Below are 26,512 nucleotides of genomic sequence, written 5' to 3' on the forward strand. Positions count from 1 at the left end.
CACACCCACCCACCCAACCCACCCACCCCCGTCTCTCTGTCCGCACCCCATCGCCACCCACCCACCCACCCCCCCCCTGTCTCTCCTGTCCGCCACCCAACCACCCACCACCCACCCACCCCCCCGTCTCTCTGTCCGCCACCCACCCACCCACCCACCCCCGTCTCTCTGTCCGCCCACCCACCACCCACCCACCCCACCACCCCGTCCTCTCTGTCCGCCACCCACCCACCCACCCACCCCCCGTCTCTCTGTCCGCCACCCACCCCACCCACCCACCCCCCGTCTCTCTGTCCGCCCACCACCCACCCACCCCCGTCTCTCTGTCCGCCACCCCACCCACGCCACCCACCACCCCCGTCTCTCTGTCCGCCACCCACAGCCCCCCACCCACCCACCCCCGTCTCTCTGTCCCGCCACCCACCCACCCACCCACCCCCGTCTCTCTGTCCGCCACCCACCCACCACCACCCACCCCCGTCTCTCTGTCCGCCACCCACCCACCCACCCACCCCCCCACCACCCCCCGTCTCTCTGTCCGCCACCCACCCACCCACCCACCCCCGTCTCTCTGTCGCCACCCACCCACCCACCCACCCCCGTCTCTCTGTCCGGCCACCCACCCACCCACCCACCCACCCCCGTCTCTCTGTCCGCCCACCCACCCCCTCTCTGTCCCCACCCCCCCGTCTCTCTGTCCGCACCACCCACCCACCCACCCCCGTCTCTCTGTCGCCACCCACCCCCGTCTCTCTGTCCGCCACCCACCCACCCACCCACCCCCGTCTCTCTGTCCGCCACCCACCCACCCACCCACCCCCCGTCTCTCTGTCCGCCACCCACCACCCACCCACCCCCGTCTCTCTGTCCGCCACCCACCCACCCACCCACCCCGTCTCTCTGTCCGCCACCCACCCACCCACCCCCACCCCCGTCTCTCTGTCCGCCTCCCACCCACCCCCGTCTCTCTGTCCGCACCCCACCCACCCCCGTCTCTCTGTCCGCCACCCACCCACCCACCCACCCCCGTCTCTCTGTCCGCCACCCACCCACCCACCCTCCCCCGTCTCTCTGTCCGCCACCCACCCACCCACCCACCCCCGTCTCTCTGTCCGCCACCCACCCACCCACCCACCCCCGTCTCTCTGTCCGCCACCCACCCACCCACCACCCCCGTCTCTCTGTCCGCCACCCCACCCACCCACCCACCCCCGTCTCTCTGTCCGCCACCCACCCACCCACCCACCCCCCGTCTCTCTGTCCGCCACCCACCCACCCACCCACCCCCCCGTCTCTCTGTCCGCCAACCCACCCACCCCACCCCCCCGTCTCTCTGTCCGCCACCCACCCACCCACCCACCCACCCCCCACCCACCCCCCCGTCTCTCTGTCCGCCCACCCACCCACCCGTCTCCTGTCCGCCACCCACCCCCACCCACCCCCGTCTCTCTGTCCGCCACCCACCCACCCCACCCACCACCCCCGTCTCTCTGTCCGCCACCCACCCACCCACCCACCCCCGTCTCTCTGTCCGCCACCCCACCCACCCACCCCCCGTCTCCTTGTCCGCCACCCACCCACCCACCCACCCCCGTCTCTCTGTCCGCCACCCACCCACCCACCCACCCCCGTCTCTCTGTCCGCCACCCACCCACCCACCCACCCCCGTCTCTCTGTCCGCCACCCACCCACCCACCCCACCCCCGTCTCTCTGTCCGCCACCCACCCACCCACCCACCCCCGTCTCTCTGTCCGCCACCCACCCACCCACCCACCCCCGTCTCTCTGTCCGCCACCCACCCACCCACCCACCCCCGTCTCTCTGTCCGCCACCCACCCACCCACCCACCCCCGTCTCTCTGTCCGCCACCCACCCACCCACCCACCCCCGTCTCTCTGTCCGCCACCCACCCACCCCACCCACCCCCGTCTCTCTGTCCGCCACCCACCCACCCACCCACCCCCGTCTCTCTGTCCGCCACCCACCCACCCACCCACCCCCGTCTCTCTGTCCGCCACCCACCCGACCCACCCACCCCCGTCTCTCTGTCCGCCACCCACCCACCCACCCACCCCCGTCTCTCTGTCCGCCACCCGACCCACCCCACCCACCCCCGTCCTCTCTGTCGCCACCCCCCCACCGTCTCTCTGTCCCGCAACACCCCACCCACACGTCTCTCTGTCCGCCACCCACCCACCCACCACCCCCCGTCTCTCTGTCCGCCACCCACCACCCACCCACCCCCCGTCTCTCTGTCCGCCACCCACCCACCCACCCACCCCCGTCTCTCTGTCCGCCACCCACCCACCCCCCGTCTCTCTGTCCGCCACCCACCCACCCACCCACCCCCGTCTCTCTGTCCGCCACCCACCCACCCACCCACCCCCGTCTCTCTGTCCGCCACCCACCCACCCACCCACCCCCGTCTCTCTGTCCGCCACCCACCCACCCACCCCCGTCTCTCTGTCCGCCACCCACCCACCCACCCACCCCCGTCTCTCTGTCCGCCACCCACCCACCCACCCACCCCCGTCTCTCTGTCCGCCACCCACCCACCCACCCACCCCCGTCTCTCTGTCCGCCACCCACCCACCCACCCACCCCCGTCTCTCTGTCCGCCACCCACCCACCCACCCACCCCCGTCTCTCTGTCCGCCACCCACCCACCCACCCACCCCCGTCTCTCTGTCCGCCACCCACCCACCCCCGTCTCTCTGTCCGCCACCCACCCACCCCCGTCTCTCTGTCCGCCACCCACCCACCCCCGTCTCTCTGTCCGCCACTCACCCCCGTCTCTCTGTCCGCCACCCACCCACCCCTGTCTCTCTGTCCGCCCCCCACCCACCCAACCCCGTCTCTCTGTCCGCCACCCACCCCCGTCTCTCTGTCCGCCACCCACCCCCCTATCCCCGTCTCTCTCTCTCTCCACCACCCACCCCCGTCTCTCTCTCTCTCTCTCTCTCTCTCCGCCACCCCGTCTCTCTCTCTCTCTCCGCCACCCACCCACCCACCCCGTCTCTCTCTCTCTCTCTCTCTCTCTCCGCCACCCACCCACCCACCCCCGTCTCCCTCTCCCTCTCCCTCTCCCTCTCCCTCTCCCTCTCCCTCTCCCTCTCTCTCTCCCTCTCCCTCTCTACCTCTCTCCCTGCCACCCACCCACCCCCGTCTCCCTCTCTCTCTCTCTCTGCCACCCACCCCCGTCTCTCTCTCTCTCTCTCTCTCTCCCTCTCTGTCTCTCTCCCTCTCTCTCCCTCTCGCCGCCACCCATCCACCCACCCACTCATCACTCGTACCCCGTCTTCCCCCTCACAGAAAAGTGTTGGACTTTATGACATTGAAAGCAGGGGTGAGGGGTGTGATTAGAAGTAATCTTTAATTTAAATTTAGTAATAGTAAATTCAACAGTGGTAAGCAATGTTGCCTCAGAGCGCCGGGGACGTTGGTTTACTTCCAGCAGTAGGTGACATTGAGCTTTGTACATTTTCCCTGGGTCTGTACGAGCTCTCCAGTTTTCTCCCACAGTCCTGCAGGGTGGCATGCCGAGGTGGGCAATGGGATGGCTGGGGGTGGGTTTGGCTTAAATCCCTTTGAGGATTGATGCAGACTGGGTGGACTGCACTGTAGGGATTCTATAACTGATCAGATCACAACAGAATCTAAATGAGTTCGGGTTTTCTGCAACAAGAGATGCAGGCTGTAAGTTAAGTTTAGCTTCGCCAGTCCAAGTGTGGCAGTATGAAGAGGAGACTCTAGCAGACACAGTTCACTCTTAGTTCCCAAGCACGTCCTTGTCGCTCCTCCCCGACATGTGAAAGCGCAAACTTCAGACGTAAAGTCATCATCGGCACGGCCGAGGGGCTGGGTTAGAGAAATGTCGTCAGATTTGCTTCTGAACAATACCACATTGGCTTCTTGACTTTACACCAGGAGGAGGCAACGAAAAGATCATTATCGAAAGAGACTGGTCTGCAAATTATGTTAAATTGATTACACGAGAGAGAGATTTTGAGCTTGGATCTGACTTTAATGTAAGTGATAGAAAAGAAAACAAATCGGATCTGCGGATTAATTTGTAAGAAATCCTTTTTTTCTTTGTTACCTCTGTCGGAGATAGAAAGGTTGGAAGGCGGCTCATTGTCTTCCGACGGGAAGAGTGTTCTATTGCTGAACCTAGAGGCCGTTCTGACCCTACGCGTTGGTGCATCCAGTTAATGGAGGAATCCGTAGTTGTTCACATGTAAATGTAATGCTTGTTAAAGATTTTTGCATTTTCCTCTCCAAAATGTACGGAAATACAGAAATTAGACTTTGAGGGAGGACAGATGAGCATTTTGTTTCATTCCCTAAAGAAGTGTAAAACCTAAATGTTTTCCGATTTGAAATTGCCTAACAAAAAGACAAAATCACGATGGCCTCTCCTAAGTCAAAATGTTTAGAAATAGTTTTGGTATTCAGTGTTTCGGACCTTTTTGACATGCACTCATTCCACAGAAATTCTCAACATTTTTGTGGTTTAATTCTAATATAGTGATAAATAACTCAACGCTGTTTTTATGTGTACATACGCGTTGCTTGTTCGCAAGGAGGAACAAACCACAACAACTACTGTTAAATAAATATGAAAAACTGAGTATATCACTTCTGACTAAGACTGTTAAAGACAAACGCTGCGCGCGTCTTTTTCTTGAATTGGATTTATATAGCATTGTAAAGTGAAGATGCATCTTTGTTTTTGTAAAGCATCAGAAAAGCTCTATGTTCAGTAATTTAATTAATTACAACTAAGTGCCGTTCGGATGTGGTAGGGAGATTGGGTATTCCGTGTGTGATTTTTTTTTCCCTTCTAATTTTATATTTTGCACAGAAGGTGTTTTTTTTTCAAGCTGGACTTTCCCTCTGACTACCGCCTTTATGTTTGCTCTTTCTGTTTGATCTGACTGGAACAGTGCTTTGGGTAATTTTGAAAATGAAGTCTGTGTGGGCAAATGAGTGAGTGTAGAAGGCTATAATTAAATTTTTAAAATATATATTGGGACTTCTGGGATTGTACAGAAGAAAATGTCATTCAACCTAACTATCCATGAGGTCGACTCCCCTACAGTTTTCTCATAGGCTTCTATATATTTGATAATGAAATCTTCTGTATATTGTTCTTTTCTATTCTTTTTCTGTCTCTGACTGTGTAAAAGTCTATTAAATATTCTTTCATTTACAAGGAAATTTGATAACTAATACCTATTTGATATCGACATGATCCAAGCTCTCAATTTCACCTCACCTTCCAGGGCATGGGAGCATGTGGAGAATTAATTATTCTTCCATGGTGGAGGATAAATCAGTGGGTCGTTTAACCTTATGTTAAATTTCACAATATTAGAAGTCTAACAGAAGAGTTTGAACATTAAAAGGACACCGCTCTGCATTTCTTAAAAAATTGAGTTTTCAAATAATTGATGTCATAGACACTTGTATGTGTTTTGGTTCATGTGACTTTTCATCATTACTCAGTGATGCCCACAGACAAGCTCATCACTCCTGAAAGTACTATAAATAGTTCACTCTCAATCTCTGCAGCACATCACAGCCTTAGTCACTGACTCTGTTTTGGTGGGGATAGGGTGATGGGAAGTAGATTGCTGATTTGGGTCAAATTAAACAATTGCATTTTTTGTTTTCATATAGAGTGTGAGAATAGACATAGATATAAGGGGCTTTCTGAGCATTGTATGAGCTAAATGCTAATGAACTCAGTTGAGAATGTCATTTCAAGATTAAATGCCATTTTCTGCCCTAGCCTTGCTGTGAAATGAAATGCCTGGCCTACCTGAGCCTTCCTAAGCAAGATGGCTGTGCTCAGTATAACTGAGGATCAAATTCATTTCTGTTACCCATAGCAGTGCACTAGGCTACAGTTTAAATGATTTTCAAAATAATTATGTATAAAATGTCCTTTTCCCAGTAGTTGCAATGCATTTTTTAAGAATCCGTAACTGTTACTTTATTGAGACGTAAAGCAGATATTCTTTTAAAGCTTGGTCTCTGCCCTTTTTCAATTGGTTTGCCTGATTTAAGAGAGTGAATGGATTACCAGTACATTTGCTGTTCCTAAAACCGTTGACAGGAATGTTGGTACAACAAGGATCTGGTTTGTGAAATGAAAACAGAAATTGCTGGTACATTCAGTAAGTCTTACAGCATCTGTGTAGAAACACAGCATTAATGTTTCAGGTCAAGCTTGTGCCTTGCTTTGCAGTAATACTTCATTCCCCCAGTCAAAGATCAAACATTTGCTTGATGCCCTATGATCTTACAATTCCATTACCCTCACCCCTGCCTCACCACCACTTGATTTAACAGATTGTTAACAAATATTTCAAGTATTGTAGTCACAGAAATACGGGATTGAAATTCAATAAAGTTTGCAGCTGTGGAAATGCAGTATACTTGTATCTATGGTTGCTGTTAGGTTTTCGCTGAAGAATTTCAGTTGGTGCATGAACTATTCGCATTGGTCCATGGTGATTTCTTTTCTGTTGGGATTTTAGCAAAGCTTGACAATTTCACAATAAGTATAATGCTCAACATTAAGTTTATTGGTTTAAATCTATTATTGTCATATTCTGCATTTAGTGCTTGATTTGTGCATCCAAACAGCTAACCAAAATATGCAATTAAGGTAAGGGTTGGAAAGTAATATTCACTAGTTTGTGTAGTGTTTTGAGGAAAGAAAAAGAATACAGGAATAGCATATTAAACAAATAAACGAATGGCTTATTTGGTACATTTACTTTCAAAAGTAATAGTGAACCTTAGCAAAAGAAGGAGAAAATGCAGGTTAGGAACAAAGAGATTTGCTGAGAGCATTGTCACAGCAAGCTAAAATCATTTAATCTCAGATAGCTGGAGTTGTAAGGAGATAACAGGATCTCAAATGAAATGTATCATAAAAAGCTGCGTGGGGTGCTTGTAAGTGTGTTTTTTCTTGTGGGGTTGCACATCTGTTCATATCAGGTGGGACCTTGTTAGAAGATAAGGAATAAATGGATTAGTACAGCAGATACATTTCATTTTTTTGGATACACATTGTTTCTATCTTTCGTGGAATGCTTTTGTTTCGTATAATAGTTTATGGTTAATCAGACAAATTTATCACAGTTTAAGACTGGGAGTTGATTCCCTTCCACCCAATTCCTTTCCTGATTTTGTTGTAGCTTAAAATTTTTTGCACCAAATTTTTACAGGTCTGACAAAAATTCATTGAACAAAAAGATTTAACCCTTGTTTCTCTCTCCATAGATACTGTCTGATCTGTTTTGAGTATTTCCAGCATTTTCTATTTTTATTTAAGATACCCATCATACGCAATATTACTTTTATAAGAATAGTTACTAGCTCCAGTGAATGTCATTTAAGAATACACGATTCCGATTCCCAATGCTTTGGGGAACTGGCATGATGTTTGTAATTGGTATTACAATGTATGCTCAGGCACTTTCCAAAAACACTGGAAACTTTTATCTGTGATTGTAATGAATACGTGTGGCTGTTTATAGCTAAACATTCGCTTTCTATTGCTGCCATGGAGCTAGCTTCTAATTTTTTTTGAGACATATCTACCTTTTGATATATCAAAAGTAGTTTCATTGTTTTTCTTTATTATGAGAATGGTGAAACAATATTTATTGTATATTCCTTGTTGTCCTTAGAGCATTGAAAGGAAGAACTTGCATTTATTTTATGTCCTTGAGCACTTCAAAACCAATATGTTTTTTTTTGAAGTTTAGGTAATGTTACAGTGCAGGAAAACACAAAGGATTGCCCCTTCACTGGTGTAGTACTTCACTAGTGCTGCATGAAAATATCTCCCTAAAGTTTGTGCGCAGATGTCTAGCATGGACTTGAACATAGAACCTGGAGTAGGCTAATTCATCCCTCAAACCTACTCAAATTTTTTATACTATGCCCCTTGCTCTAGATTCCCCAACTTGTGGCAATCCTTCTTCGTAACTTAGGCCTCGGTGTCCAAACATCATTCTGGTAAATCAATGCTGCACCCCTTCTAAGACCATTATGGAGTTGAAACTGCCCACAATGTTAATGAGGATTTTTAAACCGTGACAGTGTTTAACTGGGAGCCATTGTAGATTTACTGGAAATGGATATTGAGACTTTGTGTCAGTTGGAACTCTGGCAGCTGAGTTTTGAATGTCTCCAAGCTTACATTGAGGGAAACTGGCCAGGAGTAACAAAATCTAGAAGTAATAAAGGTATGAATAAGGGTATCAATAGTGGATGAGTTTTGGGATGTTATGGAAGTATGAGGTCTTAATTAGTATGGCATGATTGAAAGCTAATCTTGGGGCCAAAAATGATGACAAAGTTGCCAACAAAATGATTCAGCTTCAGACAATAAGGGAAAGAGTTGGAACTGGTGAAGCTGGAGCCAAATGTGGAGGAGACTGAAGACATTGGCTACATTCTAGTTGGTGAAAATTTCTACTTATCCATATTGACTGCCTGATAAGCAGCATCACAAAGTGGCAATGCCAAAGTCATCCAACAGGTAAGCTAGAATTAGGTTTCAGGAATGGAAATGTGGAAACTGATGTCTTTTTGTATTGTTTTGTGGAGGCACAGTGTGTAGATGAGAAGTAAGAGGGTGTTCAAGGATCGATATAATGTTGCAGGAAGAGGAAGAGAAGCCAGTGCACATGATTTTTCTTTTGTCTATCTTTGAGTAAAAACTGAATCAAACAAATGCCGTCCTATCCTGTTGTATGATGATGGAAAGGTGTTGGAGGAAGTTGATTTCATCAGCCATATCAAAAGCTTCAGAGCTTGAGAATGATAAGCAATCATTTCATTTGATCACATTCACATAGGATGTTATTTGTACTTTGCTAAGAGATGTTTTAATATATTTGTAGAGGTGCAAGCCTGATTTCCTTCAAACATGGAGTTTCAGGAAATATAGGCAGCCTGTGTGAGAATGTAACAACAAATTCAGAAACTCTGGGGGGGAAGGAGAGATTGGGGGATGTGTTGTTTACAAGGGCCATGATCTCAAAAGTTGACTAGTAGAATGTAACCTATTGTTTTTGTTCCAAATGAATGAGCTATTTTAAAAACTATTTTCTACAGTTTTGCCCATTCACGTTATCTAAATCAATACCTCTTAGTAGATGAAAGCGTAATATTATCAGCTTACAATGATTCCTATGTTTATTTCATTAGCAATTTTGAATATGTGGTTTTTCTATTCTATTTTATAAGTCATTAATCAATGCAGTGAATAATTAAGGTTTCATTGCGTCCTTATGGGACGCCACAAATCTCATCCTGTCACTCAGGCTACCTGCTCTACTCTCTATCACCACAATAATCTGCTGTCAATATCATGAACTTAAACTTCAGCTCACAGTCTGCTATGAGTGGATTTGTTAAATGTCTCTGGAAGTCCTTTTTAATAGAATCAATAGTCATTCCCCTTCGTTACTTTGCTTTTATTTTACTTTAAATAGGACACCAGTCTGATTCATCAATCTTGACCTCAACTCTGTGCTGACTACTTAAGAAACGTGACAGTTCTCTAATCTAAAAGGATATTTCTTGTATCAAGAAAACATTTGGAAAAGAAAGAACTTTATAGTTAAGATTTGAGTGCCACCACTGCTGCATGAATCAAATACAGAGCATCAGATAGAGGGTTAAAAAGGCAAAAATGAGGGCTGCAGATGCTGGAGATTAGAGTTGAAGAGTGTGGTGCTGGGAAAGCACAGCAGGTCAGGCAGCATTCAAGGAGCAGGAAAATTGACGTTTCGAGCAAAAGCCTTTCATCAGGCAGCATCCTGATGAAGGGCTTTTGCCCGAAACATCGATTTTCCTACTCCTCAGATGCTGCCTGACCTGTTGTGCTTTTTCAGCACCACACTCTCGACATCAGATAGAGGGACTTATGTATCTTGCTGAAGGACATTAATCACTCAGTTGAGTTTTTGTGACAACTTAGCATAAGAGCTGTACAGCACGGAACAGGCCCTTCAGTCCAACTTGTCCGTGCTAACCAGACATCCTAAATTAATCTATGTGTTTTTCATTGCTATTCTTTTGTTCAGGCAGTAGTTAACAGGATTTGTCAAATTAAATTTGAAATTTGTTGTATCAAATTTCAAAATGTTTAGCCTCCACAATACATTTGTAAACCCCAATTACTTGTAGGAAGCAAATTTATCTTAACAATGTCTTTTGCTGCTCAATTTCTTTTACTTTTAAAGAGGCTATGTTATTAAGGAATTTTATTTTACTTTTAACCCATAACTATTCCAATATTACTTCCTACCCCCATATTAGCTGACCTTATAAATGCTACCATGTCCTGGGGTACTGGGTCATTTTTGAAACTCTGGCCATTAATTCCCACTCAGAAAAACCTGCTCCGAATCCCTTGATCTATTACTCCATTTTGGCCTTGCTCTCTTCACCAGTGTCCTTGAATATGTTCTCTCTTGGAGCCACACCTTTTGTTTACAAAATCTTCTTTGAATCCCCCTCTCACAACATTAACATGACCCTAAACAAAATTACAGGTTATATTTCTGTGACTGCGATACTTTCGTATTGGCTCCTCTTTGTGTTTTATTTGAATGATCACACCTTCCTCCTCTAGTAACTTGTGTTCCAGATCAAAAAAAAGTCTTATTGGACTTATAGCATTTACTCCATTTCTGTCTTTACCATTTCTGGAGAAACACAGTAGGTCTCCCAGCACCTTTTGTACCTCCTCTCCTTTCTTGTATTACTTATGAGAGAATGATTGGCTGCCTCTGTACCAACTTAATTGCTGCCAGTACATTTTTTGCAGTGAATGATTTTCTCATCCTGACACTATCATCTGAGGAGGCCACAGTGATCTTACTCACTTCTTTTCAACTACATGCTATTCGTAGAAGCAGTATCTACAAACATTGGGTCAACTTGGAAAAAGTATGCTAAAAATATCCAGTTTTAAGTTATTGCCACCTCTTTTAATCTCTCCAACCCTAAATGATGTCCTCCAGCTACACAAGAAAAAGTCAAAGCCAAACATCTCTGGCTGTCTACCTTTCCATCCTCAATCTTGTGATAAACAGGATAGTTTAAGACCATAAGACATAGGAGTGGGAGTAAGGCCATTCGGCCCATCGAGTCCACTCCGCCATTCAATCATGGCTAATGGGCATTTCAACTCCACTAACCCGCATTCTCCCCGTAGCCCTAAATTCCTTGTTACATCAAGAATTTATCAATCTCTGCCTTGAAGACATTTAGCGTCCCAGCCTCCACTGCACTCTTCGGCAATGAATTCCACAGGCCAATCATTCTCTGGCTGAAGAAATGTCTCCGCATTTCTGTTCTGAATTTACCCCCTCTAATTCTAAGGCTGTGTCCAAGGGTCCTAGTCTCCTCGCCTAACGGAAACAATTTCCTTGCGTCCACCCTTTCCAAGCCATGTATTATCTTGTAAGTTTCTATTAGATCTCCCCTTAATCTTCTAAACTCCAATGAATACAATCCCAGGATCCTCAGCCATTCCTCGTATGTTAGACCTACCACTCCAGGGATTATCCGTGTGAATCTCTGCTGGACACGCTCCAGTGCCAGAATGTCCTTCCTGAGGTGTGGGGACCAAAACTGGACACAGTACTCCAAATGGGGCCTAACCAGAGCTTTATAAAGTCTCAGTAGCACAACGGTGCTTTTATATTCCAACCCTCTTGAGGTAAATGACAACATTGCATTCGCATTCTTAATCACAGACTCAACCTGCATGTTTACCTTTAGAGAATCCTCGATTAGCACTCCCAGATCCCTTTGTACTTTGGCTTTACGAATTTTCTCACTGTTTAGAAAGTAGTCCATGCTTGTATTCTTTTTTCCAAAGTGCAAGACCTCGCATTTTCTCAGATTGAATTCCATCAGCCATTCCCTGGACCACTCTCCCAAACTGTCTAGATCCTTCTGCAGCCTCCCCACTTCCTCAGTACTACCTGCCTGTCCACCTAACTTTCCATCATCGGTAAACTTCACTAGAATGCCCCCAGTTCCTTCATCCAGATCATTAATATATAACGTGAACAGGATATATCCCATCAGGGCCAGGAGATTTATCAATTTTAAGACCTTTTAGCTTTTCTAACACTTTCTCTTTTGTAATGGCAACCATACTCAACTCTGCCCCCTGACTCCCTTTAATTGTTGGGATATTACTCATGTCTTCTATTGTGAAGACTGATGCAAAGTTCTCCTGCTATTTCCTTATCTCCCATTACTAGGCTGCCAGCATCAGTTTGAAGTGACCCAATGTCTACTTTTGCCTGTCGTTTGTTTCTTATGTATTGAAAGAAACTTTTACTATCATTTCTAATATTACTGGCTAGCCTACCTTCATATTTGATCCTCTCCTTCCTTATTTCTCTCTTTGTTATCCTCTGTTTGTTTTTGTAGCCTTCCCAATCTTCTGATTTCCCACTGCTCTTGGCCACTTTATAGGATCTCTCTTTTTCTTTAATACATTTCCTGACTTCCTTTGTCAGCCATGGCTGTCTAATCCCTCCACAGATAATCTTTCTTTTCTTGTGGGAAGTTCCTAAACATCCTGTTCAGTCACAAGCTAAGCTTCTGGCCTCAAACCCTTTCAATTACAAAAGTAATTCTCTCTCCAAATCATTACCAGTTTGCATTTTTATCATCATTGTTATTCCAGTGCTTTCCATGCTATCTTTTCTGAACTTTGGCTATTCCAAAACTCCACTGTTGGTATTCTAACCCCTATACCAAATCCCCCCACAGCCATCATCCATGTTCATATTGGGCTTGCACCCTCCCCACAATGGAGAACTTTTCTGAAGAAGGGTCACAGGACACAACACTTTAATGCTGTTTTCTCTCTACAAATACTACTAGAATTACTGAGTTTCTCCAGAAAATTCTGATTTTATTTGTTGCTAATGTTGTACTTTTTTGCTTAAAAAGCATCGAGGGTGACCAAGTAATTATAGGCTAGTCAGTCTAACTTCCGTATTGGGCAAATTATTGGAATCCATTCTGAGCCAGGATAAATTGACACTTAGGCACTGATTAACTATGGATAGTCTGCATAGATTTGTTATCGGAGGATCATGTCTAATTAACAACTGAAAATTTTGAGACAGTAACAAGGAAAATTGATGAGGGTAGTTGGATAGGTGTGATCTATTTTGATTTTAGCAATGTGTTTGGCAAGGTCCCATGTAACAGACTGGTAGTAAAATAAAAACCCATGGGATGCAAGAAAACGTGGCAAGCTGGATACAAGATTGAATCAGGAGCAGGAAGTAAGGATAGTTCATGGGATTCTTTTTGTAAATGGAAGGCAAATTCCTGTGTGGTTCTTCATAGCTCAATACTTGGTACCCTTCCTTTTCTGGCACATTAACAATTTGGGCTTGAATGTAGGGGCCATGATCCAAGAAGTTTGCCGATGACACAAAAATTGGAGTAGTCAGTGGTGAGAAAATTTTACCCAGAGGGAGGTAAAGGTCTGAACCCTGCTGCCTGAAATGGTACAGGAGAAAGTGGGAACAAGGTACTGAGTTGGATAATTAATATAATCATATTGAATAGTGGAGCAAACTCAAAAATCTGAATGGTTTACTCTTGCTCCTATTCGCTATGTTTCTAAGTGCCATAACCTGAAGGGCTACAATTAAATGCTGAAAAATAGCACTGTACCTTAAATATCCTGAGTATGTGAAATGTCACCTTAGCAATTCTGCAACAGACCAATTACCGTTCCTAGTGACAGGGTGGGTTTGTACAAGTAAACACACGAAACCTCTGAGAAAACTTTAAATACACATTAATGTATCCTTAAGTTCAGATGTAATGTATTCATATAGCAGATATTTTAATTGTACTAGAGTATATTACAACTTTTCTGCATTTTTCTATTGAACTGCATTTTCCAGGCAGCAATGCAGTGATGAATGCAAGAGGGCCATCAAAAGAAACAAGAAATGATAGTTTAAGCAGCAGTGTGTTCAAAATGTTTTGTGCATTGAGGGTGAATTGACTTTGGACATTCAATATATTCAAGATCTCTCCTGCTAAGTAAACTTAATATAGGATCAATATATGATTGTACAGTTTGTTATCGTATCCATAATCCATATATTGTCACTCTTTATTATTAACCTCTGTTGGTAAAAGGGATGAGAAATCTTCGATTGGAGAACAGTGGAACTTGAAAGCAGGGTTTATTAGTGTCATATCATGTCTCAAAGCACTTTACATAATTAATTTTGTTTTTTGGCAAAAAGAAAATGAATTAACTGCTACAAAAGCTACAAAAACTTACTCCAGTGTTATTCTGGTCCCTCTCTACAACTCTTTCGCTGGTACATCAATGACAAAATTGGTACTGCTTCTCATCTGGAATTTCTAAAAAATGGTTTTAATTTTACAATTTCCACCCTTCCCTCACCTTTACCTGATCCATCTCTTGACTCGCTTTCCCTTCCATGACATCTGTTTCAAATGCTGTGGATACGCTGGACACCGATATCCATTAGGAATCCACTGACTCCCACAATTGCCTGACTATACTTCCTCCTCCCCCTGTAAGGACTCCATTCCATTCTCCCATTTTGTCCATCAAATCTGTTCTGATAATACCACCTTCTTGCAAGGGTCCTGAGAAATGTCCAGCTTTTCCCTCAACTCAGGATTACCTAGCGCCGTGGTCTACTCTCTTCTTTGGCAAATTGTGGTCGCCTGTTAATTGGAGAGGCAAAACACAGACTGCCAGTTACGTACCACTTACACCACGATGTTCCCATTGCTAGCAGTTCTATCTCCAGATGTGCTGCAGTGCTTCAGCAAGGCTCAACACATACTGAAGGAACCACACCTCATCTATTGTCTAAATATCTTACAACCTCAGCACTCAACATTGAAGTTAATTGTTTCAGTAGGTAAACACCCTCTTCTATGTTTGTTATCCTTTCTCCATACACTAGTGTCCTGTCTTGTATGAGTTACTCACAGCATAGCTAACCCATTTTCAACCATTTTACACTTCTCATTAGCACTCTGCCTAACATCTGTCTCACTTTCGGCTTATCAGTAATCTCTTTGCTTACCCATCTCTTCTTTTTTCTCTCCCCCTTCTTTCTCCCTCCTCCCTCTCTTACCCTTCCCACCCAATGTCACTGTTTGTTTGTCTGGGTCCCATCTGTACACTCCTTCCTGTTATCTACATAAATAGCCCCTTTCTGCTGCTATTTTTAGTTCAGACTCAAAATGTTAAATCTCGTCTCCTCTCTGCTGCTGACCTGCTGAGTTTCTCCTGTGCTTTCTGTTTTTGTTTCAGACTCCCAGCATCTGCAGTCATGGTTTTTATTACAGAAACTTTCCTCTGTCCTTAGTATCAATAAAATTAATGTTAATTCTATAAAACAATGTTATTTGAATGCTAAATACCTAATTACACAGCGAGTTTTGAGAAGATTTGTACATCCAGAACTAATTACACAAGAATTAAGAGGAGCAATAGGACTTAATTCGGATGAGAATATTTTGTTAATGGATGATGACAGATCAAAATTGGACTTATTAATTTGTATTTTCTGTTATCCTTGTGCTACTCCTAACCAAATCCTCAATTATTTGATCATTTATTATTATTTCATTTTAAATTATATAGACTTCAGTGGCACAATTTATTTTATCATACAATTTAATTTCATGAAGAAACATGTTCCATATGCAATGATCTATCAAGTTTGTTAACTTGTGTCATCTCAGGAGTGACTAGAGAATATAATGGTAACTTGACACTAGTGCATTGGAAAGCTGTCTGGTAACTTCCAGCTGCAAGGTTTGAGTTAGAAATTGGATAAACCTTCAAGTTAGCCTTTAGACTAGACATTAGTTTCACACCACATTTCTCACCCTCAAATAATTCAAAATTCATATGTTATGATCATTCTTCACTAAACAATTCTTTACTATGATTACAGATTGACAGTATTAAAATTACTTGTTCCTCTGGTGGGTTGCTCAATACATGATTCTAAGAAATTGTTCTGACTACATTGTAGGAACTTGGCTTAAGGCTACTTTTGCCAATTAGATTTTTCCAATCTGAATGAAGATTAAAATTTCTTCCAATTATTGCAATACCTTTCTTATAAGCACCTGATAGTTCTTCTACTCTGCCAAACAATCTAGCTATTGTTATAGATCCTGTAGACTACTCCCATCTATTGTTTAGATCAGAGTGGTGCTGGAAAAGCACAGCAGGTCAGACAGCATCCGAGGAGCAGGAAAATCGACATTTCGGGCAAAAGCCCTTCATCAGGTCCTGATGAAGTGCTTTTTGCCGAACTGTCGATTTTCCTGCTCCTCAGATGCTGCCGGGCCAGCTGTGCTTTTCCAGCACCACTCTGATCTAAACTCTGGTTTCCAGTATCTGCAGTCCTTACTTTTGCCTACTTCCATCTGTTGACTTCTTTATGCTGCTCTTTCTTATATCCACTCAAAATGATGTCCATATTGGCTCTCTGAGTAGAGATTCATGCTTGAACAAAGAATTTCCTGAAAATGTCAGCATTGATTTACAAGATAACACTGCGTTCGACAACTGTGGTGAGCAATGAGAGGTTTGGAGATAGAGTGCTAGTTTGCAATACAGCAGAGTCAAGGTGTTTTTTTTTAAGAATAGGCTGGTTGATGGGAAGTTTTCAGGAAAGTGGGAATATACCAGACTAGAGAGAATAGTTAACGGTACCTTTTTATGTGGGTGGAAAGAACAGGAGTTTGGTGTCAGTGGTCTTGTGAAGGGATGAAAAAGAAATTTGATTGAAGGCAGAGTGGTGGACATTGTCTGTATTGACTTCAGCAAAGTGTTTGACAAGTTTCTACATGAGAGACTGGTTAGTAAGGTTAGATCAATTGGATCCAGGGACCTGGCCAATTGACACAAAATTGGGTTGAAGGTAGGAGACCAAGATGGTGGTAGAGAGTTGCTTTTCAGACTGGAGGTCTGTGACCAGCAGAGAGGCACAAGGATTGATGCTGGGTCCACTGCTTTTCTTTATTTTATATAAATGATTTGAGTGTGAATATAGGAGGTATGGTTAGTAAGTTTGCAGATAACACCAAAATAGGTGGTGGTGTGGACAGTGAAGAAGGTCATCTCAGAATATAAGACTTTGATCAGATGGGCCAAAGGGCTGAGAATTGGCAAGTGGAGTTTAATGTAGATAAATGTGAGGTGTTGCATTTTGGTAAGGCAAACCAGGGCAGGGCTTATATTTATAATGGTAATGCCCTGGGTTGCCAAACAGAGACGTGGGGATGCAGGTGCATAGTTCCTTGAAAGTGGAGTCACAGGTAGACAAGGCAGTGAAGAAGGGTTTGGCGCATTGGTCAATATATTAAATATAGGAATTGGGATGTCATGTTACAGCTGTACAAGACATTGGTGAGTCTGCTTTCAGAATACTGCATATAATTCTAGTCTCCCTGCTACAGAAAAGATGTCGTTCAAATTGAGAGGGTGCAGAAAAGACTTAAGAAGGATGTTGCCAGGACGGGAAGGTGTGAGTTACAGGGAGAGGCTGAATAGGCCGGGGCTACTTTCCCTGGAGCATCAGAATCTAAAGCATAACCTCAGAGCTTTATAAAATCTTGAAGGGCATAGATAAGGTGAATAGGCAAGGTCTTTTTTCCTAGGGTGTCCAAAACTAGAAGGCATAAGTTGAAGGGGGGAGGGGATAGATTTGAAAAGGACCTGAGGGGTAACTTGTCCATGCAAAGAGTGAGGTATGTATGGAACGAGCTGTCTGAGGAACTGGCGGACATGGGTAAAATTACAGCAGTTAAAAGCGATCTGGATCAAATACTGGCAAATGGGATTTGGTCAGGTTGGGATGTCTGATCGGCATAGATAATTTGGACCTAAGCTATATGACTATATAAATTTACTTGAAGATACATAAGGTGGATATCATGTACCAAACCTCAGGGCAGGAGGGCAGAGAGAAGAAGAATTGCAATGACTTGTTTTGTGAAACAATAATTACCTGTAGGTTATGATTTTATGATGCTTGCAGAATATGTAACATGGTAACCTGAAGCTGACTTTTCACCTTCCCTCGCTGGTTCAAATTTTGAAATGAATTCAGTCACTTTTTTGTTTGAGTGTGGTCTTGTGCTCTCCTGTGATCAATTCCAACTTCTAATATACTTGCCTTGAATTTTTGTTTCAGTTGAAGATTTGTACTAACATCCTACCTTCATGATAAAGGCAGTGGTGCACAAGAATTGCGTAGCAGCTAGTTCACGTTCGTTTAAAGGTGCTGTATATCCGTTAGCTTTGCGCAGTTGTACTTGAAGTCAGTGGTTTTCCTCATTCAACTCTGTCACAAGGAAAGGGGGCAAAAAAAGTGTCAGTTTAAATGAAGGGCTTAAGACCAAAACATCTGTCAGTAGTTGGTGGTCATGGTGGTGTTTCAACTATAGGGAAAAATGAAGAAATATTTTGGAGTAAAGTTGTAAACTAGACATTTCAACTTGTCTCTTGTGTCTGTTTAAGGTTAAGCTCAGTGAAGGTGTTATAATTAGGAGTCTCCTCTGCATAGTTTCAAAACATTAACCCTTCATTTCTGGAGAGGGTTCTTGTATCAGTATGACATGTTGATCATCATAATGTTGAATATTTGTTGGTGCTAGAATTTATATTGTCTGAGAGAATTTCTAGTCTTTCTTCAAAATGTGCTAAGAAAACTATCATAACTGAAAGTTGTCAGTGAACAAATTTCACTTCACACTTCTAAATATCTAGAACCATCTCCGCATTCTTGTCCTGGTGTTTGATGTTCTTTCTCTGCAGACTTTGTAAACACCTGCCTGATGTCACGTTTCACAATAAAGATTTGTACAGTATAAGCAGAAGCTAAAATCCAGTTTAAACTTGTTTTCTGGATTGTTACAGATTTTTGGACCAATGCTTCTATAATCATTTAATGATCAGTATTTACAAATAGAAATCTAAAAGTAAAAGTTGCTTCAGTTTAATGAAATGTCCAGTGAAAACCATGACTGCAGATCAAGAACGTTGACTTGGTGCCAGATGGCTGGTTCTTTCTGAGGTTCAATGTCCACCCACTAATGTTTCTCATGTGCACTAAATTCTACCAGCATAGTTTGCAGAAAGACAGCAATTGGCTTCTGCCCAGTCCTCCCTTTAATTAAATGTTTATGGCTGCATTGGATAAATGCATGTGAGTATTGCTAGAAAAAGACACCTTTTGTCAGTTTTATTTTAAAGCTTGCTCTGAGACTGTCAGCTATCTTGTTGAGTTGAAACAGATGAAATATCTGTACGTATTCTTTGTTACAATGTACATTGCATTTACTAGAAGCTATATATATTAATAAATTGGGCAATCTTAAATTGGTTGTCAGCCTAATTCATCACATGCTAAAGATTATTTGGCAAGTGTTGTCTGATCGTAGAATCTCATCTCCTGTTGGGCACTGTTTTGAGTTTGAAAGCAAAGGCTTGGTAGGTACAGTCCGCAATTGCCTTATTTTGAACAGATGAAGAGGTAGGCTGTTTGATACAATTCACCACTGTTTGGGACATATGGCCTATATACCTGGCATCACACCAGCACTGAAATTCATATACCACATTGCTCATTTGTCAGATAAACAGAACATCTTTTTGGCTTGTTGGTAGCATCCTGTTAGTGGTAAGTACAACTCATGCTGCTTTCACATATTAGCTTCGTGGAACGTCCAAAATGTTTGAGATACATTATCCTTTCAGGGTAGACTGGGCACTTCTCAGGCCTAGAAGTGACAGCCTTAGGATCATTCATGGGTCTACAGCAAGAAATTATCTGATCGGGATAAGTACTGCCCTGTGGGATTGCTTTGATGTACCCTATTTTAACAACAAGCTTAGAAGGCAAGTAGTTTGGGGTCCATAGTAATTGGAACCAGGTGGATCTCATTGACTACAAGGTCCATGATTGACCCAGATTTACAACCCCAATCAAGAACCCCTGGCTGGCCAATATAAACAGGGTATTTTGCATCCCCTCCGTTCAGGGGACTGACTCTGAGCTGACTGGCCACAGCTAGTGTACTGTGCACAAGTAAATAAAGGGTGACTTGGTGACAGGATACTGGCCTCTGTGCAATTATTTCAGGGTCCTGTTTCTGAGATTGCCAATAAGGCCAATCTTATAGCATGTGGAACTATTAGAATCCTAATGGATATATTGACCTGTGAAGGTAAGCTTACAGGAGTAGAGCAGTGTTGCAAAGCTGCAAGGTCAACCCAGGCGTACAGATCAGTGAAATGATAAAGGGATAGGAATAGTCATCTTTTAACTGTTAGTTTTCATCTACCTAGTGCATCCTCCATGGCAATGCCTCTAGAATCAGAGTCCAGTTGCCAGCCAATCAGTACTGTCTGCTCTTGTTGCATAAATGTTGTTTTCCCTTTATTTGCAAGTTGCATTTCTTCCACATGTCCTGTAAAGTGCGGGATGCAAAGCTCCACTAAACTGTGGAGCAGTTTCTAGCAACAGTCATGTTCGCTACCACTAAATGGCAGTAAATGCATTTTGAAAATAATTATAAAATATTTCAATTTTTAAATGCTAAACCAAATCTTAATTCCCACATTGGACCTGACTATTTGAACTGTGGAGGGGTGTGTAATTCATTAAATTCACAAAATGACTAAGTATGCTTCACTGTTTCTGAAATGGAATTTTTATTTGGCAGTCTTGACTGGGAAAGAAATATGGGCTTTAAATTGATACCAGCAGAATCAAGTAGTGTTAGTTAGTGATGTTTCAACGTTAGTCAATCTGTATATGATGGAATTATTCAAGCACTTCATAACCTAGTCAGTCTCTTTGTTCTTCCTGTAAATGTGACTGTGAATTCGCAATGAAAACAATGCAACCAACAATTTAAATAATGTAGAATTTCAGTACAGCAAATACCAGAACAGCTCCAGAAGCATTACAAGAGGAACCTCGGTTATCCGAACAAGATGGGCAGGCACTATTTTGTTCAGATAATTGATTATTTGGTTAATTGATTTCCTCTGGGGCTCGGAGTTTTCTGTGAGGTCTGCTCCCTGTTCAGGTGACTGGCCCCCAACTCTGTCCACTTCCACCCCACAGGCCTCCAACCCCGTCCACCACCGCCCCTAACCCTGTTCAACACTGCCCCTATGCCCGCCCCCAACCCCGCTCCCCTGTCCATCCCCACACACCATTTTTATTCTTCTAACAGGTTTTAATACTTTTAAAACAAGAAGCTTACATTCTTAACATGTTAGAATGTTTAACTGCTAAAATTGCTAATTAAAGTTGAATAATTTACTGCACAATGGTTAATCTAGAATAATGTGTAGCTTTATAATCCCAGCTCGTAGTAATACTGACCAAGTCAGAGTAGTTTGATAATTCTGGTGTTCAGTCACTGAATTGTTTAGCTTCAAAGACCTGTGTCTCTTTATTGAGGCAGGTTATATGCAAATGAACAGAATACTAAATAGGATATGAGTGGGTTTTTTTTAATTAACATATCTTGCACAGTTTTTTGTTCTAGTTCCAGAAGCCATGAGGTAAAGGCCAACATTCCATTAACCAGTTATTTTGGGCATATACAATAACTTAGTGATTTCTGTTCTTGGGCTGCTGAACTTGTCTCCTCACTATTTAGAAAATACTTTCACCTGGAAGTTCTGATATTGTATTATACACTGGGTGAGTTGATAGGATGTCACTTAAGTAGGTGAATGCTTAGGGTAGGTAAGGTGTCAGGTCTGATTGGGTCTCTTGGGCCTGTTGCCAGAGGTGTTCCAGATGCAGAGCTGTTGCCTCCAAGGAGATTTCAATTTTGCAGGCAATTCCTGCAAAGTCAGCTACATTTGCACTTCCATCTGGGGAACAAGTGGATCTACACAGAACTTCAATCTGCCTTTTCAAAAATGAACTTTTTTGGATCCAAACTGGATGACTTCACACTTCCACACTTCACTATTGTTTTTTTTTCCCCACATGTTATAGTAGTGCAGTTGGTGGAAGAGCAGCAGAGAAATGAAGACAGTTTTTGGCCGAGAAAAATGAAGGCTTTATCTGACTTTTAACACTAGTTTCCATTTTGTTAAACAAAAGTGGCATTTCAACTTAATTAGCACAAAATGTTTGAATTAGTACACCAAAGTGGTGGAAGGAATCATTCAAAACTCTTGTGACCAAGCAATGAACAATTGGACCTTCGGGCACATTACACCTTTCAGTGATAAAATGTTGCTTTTTTGTCACATTTAAATTCTTGATATTTGAACTTTCTGCTGTGTTTCATAGCTCATCTGTTACTTCCATTTTGCATCACTTTGAAGTTTTACAACAACAGATAGTTCTAGTTACAGAGTTTGGATCAGTGCATTATGTGCTTTGGTAAACAGAATCCTGTCAAGTTTTGCTTACACTTCATATTTCTCAGTAAGTGCTATATATTTGCAAGATATATTTATACAATTTTTTCTAAGCAGATTTTCCATTGTGAATACTTACATTGTATCCTGTGAGAGTAGCAATGGATACTTATTATATCCGATTTGTGCATATGATAAGGTAGTGACTACAACATGATTTGATGTCTCTATATAGGATAGATGCTAAGAGTTCTTAGACAAAATGACACTGTTTTAGGAAGAGAGGTCTTCTCTTGGTAGTGTAATTTTTAAATTCTGTAATGGGCTATGGGCATCCTTATTGCGTCTTTATGAGAAGTAAGTAAATTAATGGAAGACAGCCCATTGGATGTTCGTTGTTTAAATTGCAAAGCGTACAATTTCCAATTCAAATCTTATTTGGATGTGGACATAAATCACTGTTCTTTCAATGTCGCTGGGTTAAAAACCAATTCAAAAATGAGTTTCTAAGATGGATAATAAAGTCTCGCCTTGGTGGAGACATTCCCACGTACCAAGAATGAATATTTTGAAAAGGGCTCGTTTCCATGTTCACAATAATTCAGTTTTTCTTGAGAGCTGTTCATTTAACTTTTTTTTGATTAATGTAAGAATTTTACAAATTAGAAAAATGTTGGGTTTTTTTTCAAATTCTACATCAAAAGCTCTAGCTATCTTAAGTGATGGGTCTGAGATACAAAATACTTAAAATCCAAAGTGTATCATTAGTGTATGGATTCAAGATGTATGTAGATCTATAATATTATGCATGTATTCTATCTAACTAACACAGATAATGTGTCCTGACAAAGGTAGATTCCAACAACTGAATTGCAATTTAATAGAGTTGTGTTGTAGACTAGCATTTCATAACAATACAGAATCTTATTTTCCAGCATGTTATAAGAGTATGGAGGGACGGAGAGGAGATTCACCAGGATGATGCCTGGGATGGAGCATCTCAACTATGAAGAAGGTTAGATAAGCTCAGGTTGTTTTCATAGGAGCAGAATAGGTTGAGGGGAGGACTTGATTGAGATGTAGAAGATTGAGGGGCATGGACAGGGTGAATAGAAAGCATCTTCTCCCCTTACTCAAAGTAGAAAACAAGTGGGCACATTTTTAAAGTAATTTAGGTTTAAAGGACTCAAAAGTATCGGGTATCTGGAATGCATTGTCTGGGAGGGTATTTGAGGCAGGTAACTTCACCACCTTTAAAATGCATGTGGATGAACACTTAAAATGTCATAACATTCAAAGCTATGGGCCTAATGTGTGAAAGTGGGACTAATGTAGGTAGCAGTGTATTTTTGGCAGTAGAGACTCAGTGGCCTGAAGGCCATCCTCTGTAATGTGTGATTCTATGAAACAAAGCATTATTGTGTAAATGTATTCTGTGCTCTGACATTTTATGTTTCCAACTGCTCTGACTTGAATAACAAATGAATTGTGGGTGTTATGAGAGGATTGTACTATTTGACATCTTTGTGCAAAAAACAAAAGTAAGCCTGAGCTATAGGATGCCAGGCTTGAATCAAAAATACATACAAAACATTAGGAAATTTTAAGTGTGTTTATTGGTCAGGAGGTTGTGGGGTGCTGTGATCAAAATTCTCAAGATGTTAAGTGGGGAGAAAAGGCTAATTGAGATAAGCTATTTCTGCAGGTTGGGGAGATGAGGATTTAGGACATCATTTAAAACTGTTGAGCTAAACATTTCCACACCAAAATTGAGAGACTACAGCACGCAAAAGGTGCAGGCCCAGAATTCATTTCTGCACCAGCAATTGATGCTCAACCTATTTTCAATTTTAAAATCAGAGATTGATGGGTAACTGAAGTTAGGTTGCGAGTCATTTTATTTCTGTAATGTAGCTGTCAGTACACTCAATTTTAGGATGCTCTTTGGTCACGTTTTTTGATAAGACTTGAAAATGCAGTAATGATTTCCTAATTATTTTCTCATGTTTTGTCGTACTTTTCAATTTAAGTCTAGCATCCTCTAGCTCAGACTTTTGCTTTTTGGACCAAAATGTCAACTGATTCTACTGTTGGTAAATTAGTTTCTTTCATATATCAACTTCTTGTTTTATTCTTTTGAAACAACTGGTAGGCCTAATTAGATAAGCATAGGCATCAAGGCAAACCTGACTACTGTTCATTGAAAAAGTTTACGCATTGTAGACAATATGTAGTAGCAAGTTCAAACTAAATAGGATGATGGATTTTTCACTTTTATTAAGTCTTGCTTTAAGGCAAAGACAAAACTTATTGAAAATTTATTTGGTTTGATCATCTGTTATTATTTCAAAAATGCATCTTCCCAGTTTGCACATTCAGTGCATTAAAAGGAATTTTGATAACTGGAATGCTTTTGTTTTTGTCCTTGAGTGCTGTTAAATTCACTCAAAGTTCTTGTTTTTTTTTCTTTACATTGTCCTACACAAGAGTGCTTTTCTGCAGGCAATTGAGTGCAGTAGCCAGGCATTTAAAAAAACTGAAATTTTTGCACTTTATATAAAAGTGAAATAATATCGTTAGGTTTGCAGTGTTTTGGTGAAGGACAGTAATTATGTGTAACTGAAACAAAATGGCCAGAATTGTGAAAAAGGACGATTTATGTCATTAAGTGCTTCTTGTAAATTAGTTGGTGAATAATTTTATTCTTCACTGAAGAATGCCCCAGTGATAAATTTGCAACAACATTCTAATTTTTGATTGCTTTCAGGCCAACTGAGATTTAACTTGTGAGCATATTTCATCATTTTTTTAAAGAGCACTACTATGACCTTCCTTTCTTTCTCTCTTTTTAAATTGATCAGCATCAGTATCATTGAAACTAACATGAAATTTAATGTATTTTGTTTTAATTCTCGAAGACTTTGCCTTCCTTTTTGGATTTGGAATAGCTTATTGCTTTCAAAAATCTGTATATTTTGAAAGTTTTTTTTCTGTATTGCCAATTTTCGCTCTGGTCTTCTGATTACAGCCCTGCTTTTAAAGGTATTGACTCCTTGAAGACTAATGGTTCCAAGGCAATAGTCGTCCTCTGATATTTTGCTTGAATGTAGATTGTTAATTGGAAGCTTTTTGATCATGAGGGGGTAATGCGACAAACAAACCTGTTTTCCATTGTAGGGACCAATGAATAAAGATAAGCAGGATGAGGATACTGAAACAGGGGAGACAGCGCTATTTTGTGATCATAGGAACAGAAGTAGGCCATTAAGCCTCTCAAGTTTGTTTTGCCATTCAGTTGGATCATTCCTGAAATGTAACCTAACTTCAGTTACTTATCAATCTCTGGTTTGTTCTGAAGGTGTAGATGTGTATTGTACCTTTAAGAGAGACTAGAAGCTAGCACAGACTTAGGCATAGAGTGTGCTGAAAAATTTTAAATATAACATTTGCCTGTGAAACCAGTGTGCAGCTGAGTTGCCACGGTACACAACAAATTCGAATTCCGCCAATCAGTTTAAATTATGCTCCAAGATACCAAAATCCAATTGAATTTGAATTTAGTGTTTTGATGATTAAACCAATGAAATGATCAGATATTTTGTAGTTTAAAACAGGACATTTTGAATAGGTGAGGGAGAACTGCCAAGAAAACCAACACATATAGACTGCTAGCCAAAAGACAACCCAGGAAAACCCGGAAAGAAATCTACAAAGGAGAATCGACAAAGCTGGCTGGTTTTGAAACATCTTTTTTTTTGTAAATCTTTATCAGACCAGTATTGTAGAGTGGGAGGTAAAAGATAGGTTTCAGAGAAAGGAGTTGTAAATAGTTGTTGTTTTACTGCTGGACTTAAAGAATAAAATTGTTAATTTTTACTCTAAATAGTCACCTCTGGGTAGTTCTTTGCTTCTCAATTTAACAGATTACGACATGAGGTGAGCTCCTCTATGTGTCGGGTTTAAATTAGTAGAGGAGTTTACCTTGTGTCGTAACAGGTTTTTAAATTGCAAATAGGTCT

At 42.3% G+C, this 26,512-nt stretch overlaps 1 protein-coding gene across 7 annotated transcripts in view; it reads left to right on the forward strand.

The window, feature by feature from the left end:
- The window catches only part of LOC140464962 (uncharacterized), a 125,797-nt gene that overhangs the window by 83,851 nt on the left and 15,434 nt on the right, over positions 1-26,512 (forward strand). Inside the window, exon 1 of one of the 7 annotated variants that reach the window (XM_072560644.1) lies at positions 3,819-4,029. The exons of 4 other annotated variants lie outside the window; for them this stretch is intronic. The gene's annotated coding sequence lies outside the window, so the exon portion shown is untranslated. Of the gene's footprint in view, positions 1-3,818; positions 4,030-23,490; positions 23,509-26,512 lie in introns of those variants that run through there. 2 more of the 7 variants (XM_072560638.1, XM_072560643.1) reach the window with 2 other exon arrangements.

The sequence above is a fragment of the Chiloscyllium punctatum genome, chromosome 41 (genome assembly GCF_047496795.1).
Source record: "Chiloscyllium punctatum isolate Juve2018m chromosome 41, sChiPun1.3, whole genome shotgun sequence".
In the NCBI taxonomy this organism is placed as follows: domain Eukaryota; kingdom Metazoa; phylum Chordata; class Chondrichthyes; order Orectolobiformes; family Hemiscylliidae; genus Chiloscyllium; species Chiloscyllium punctatum.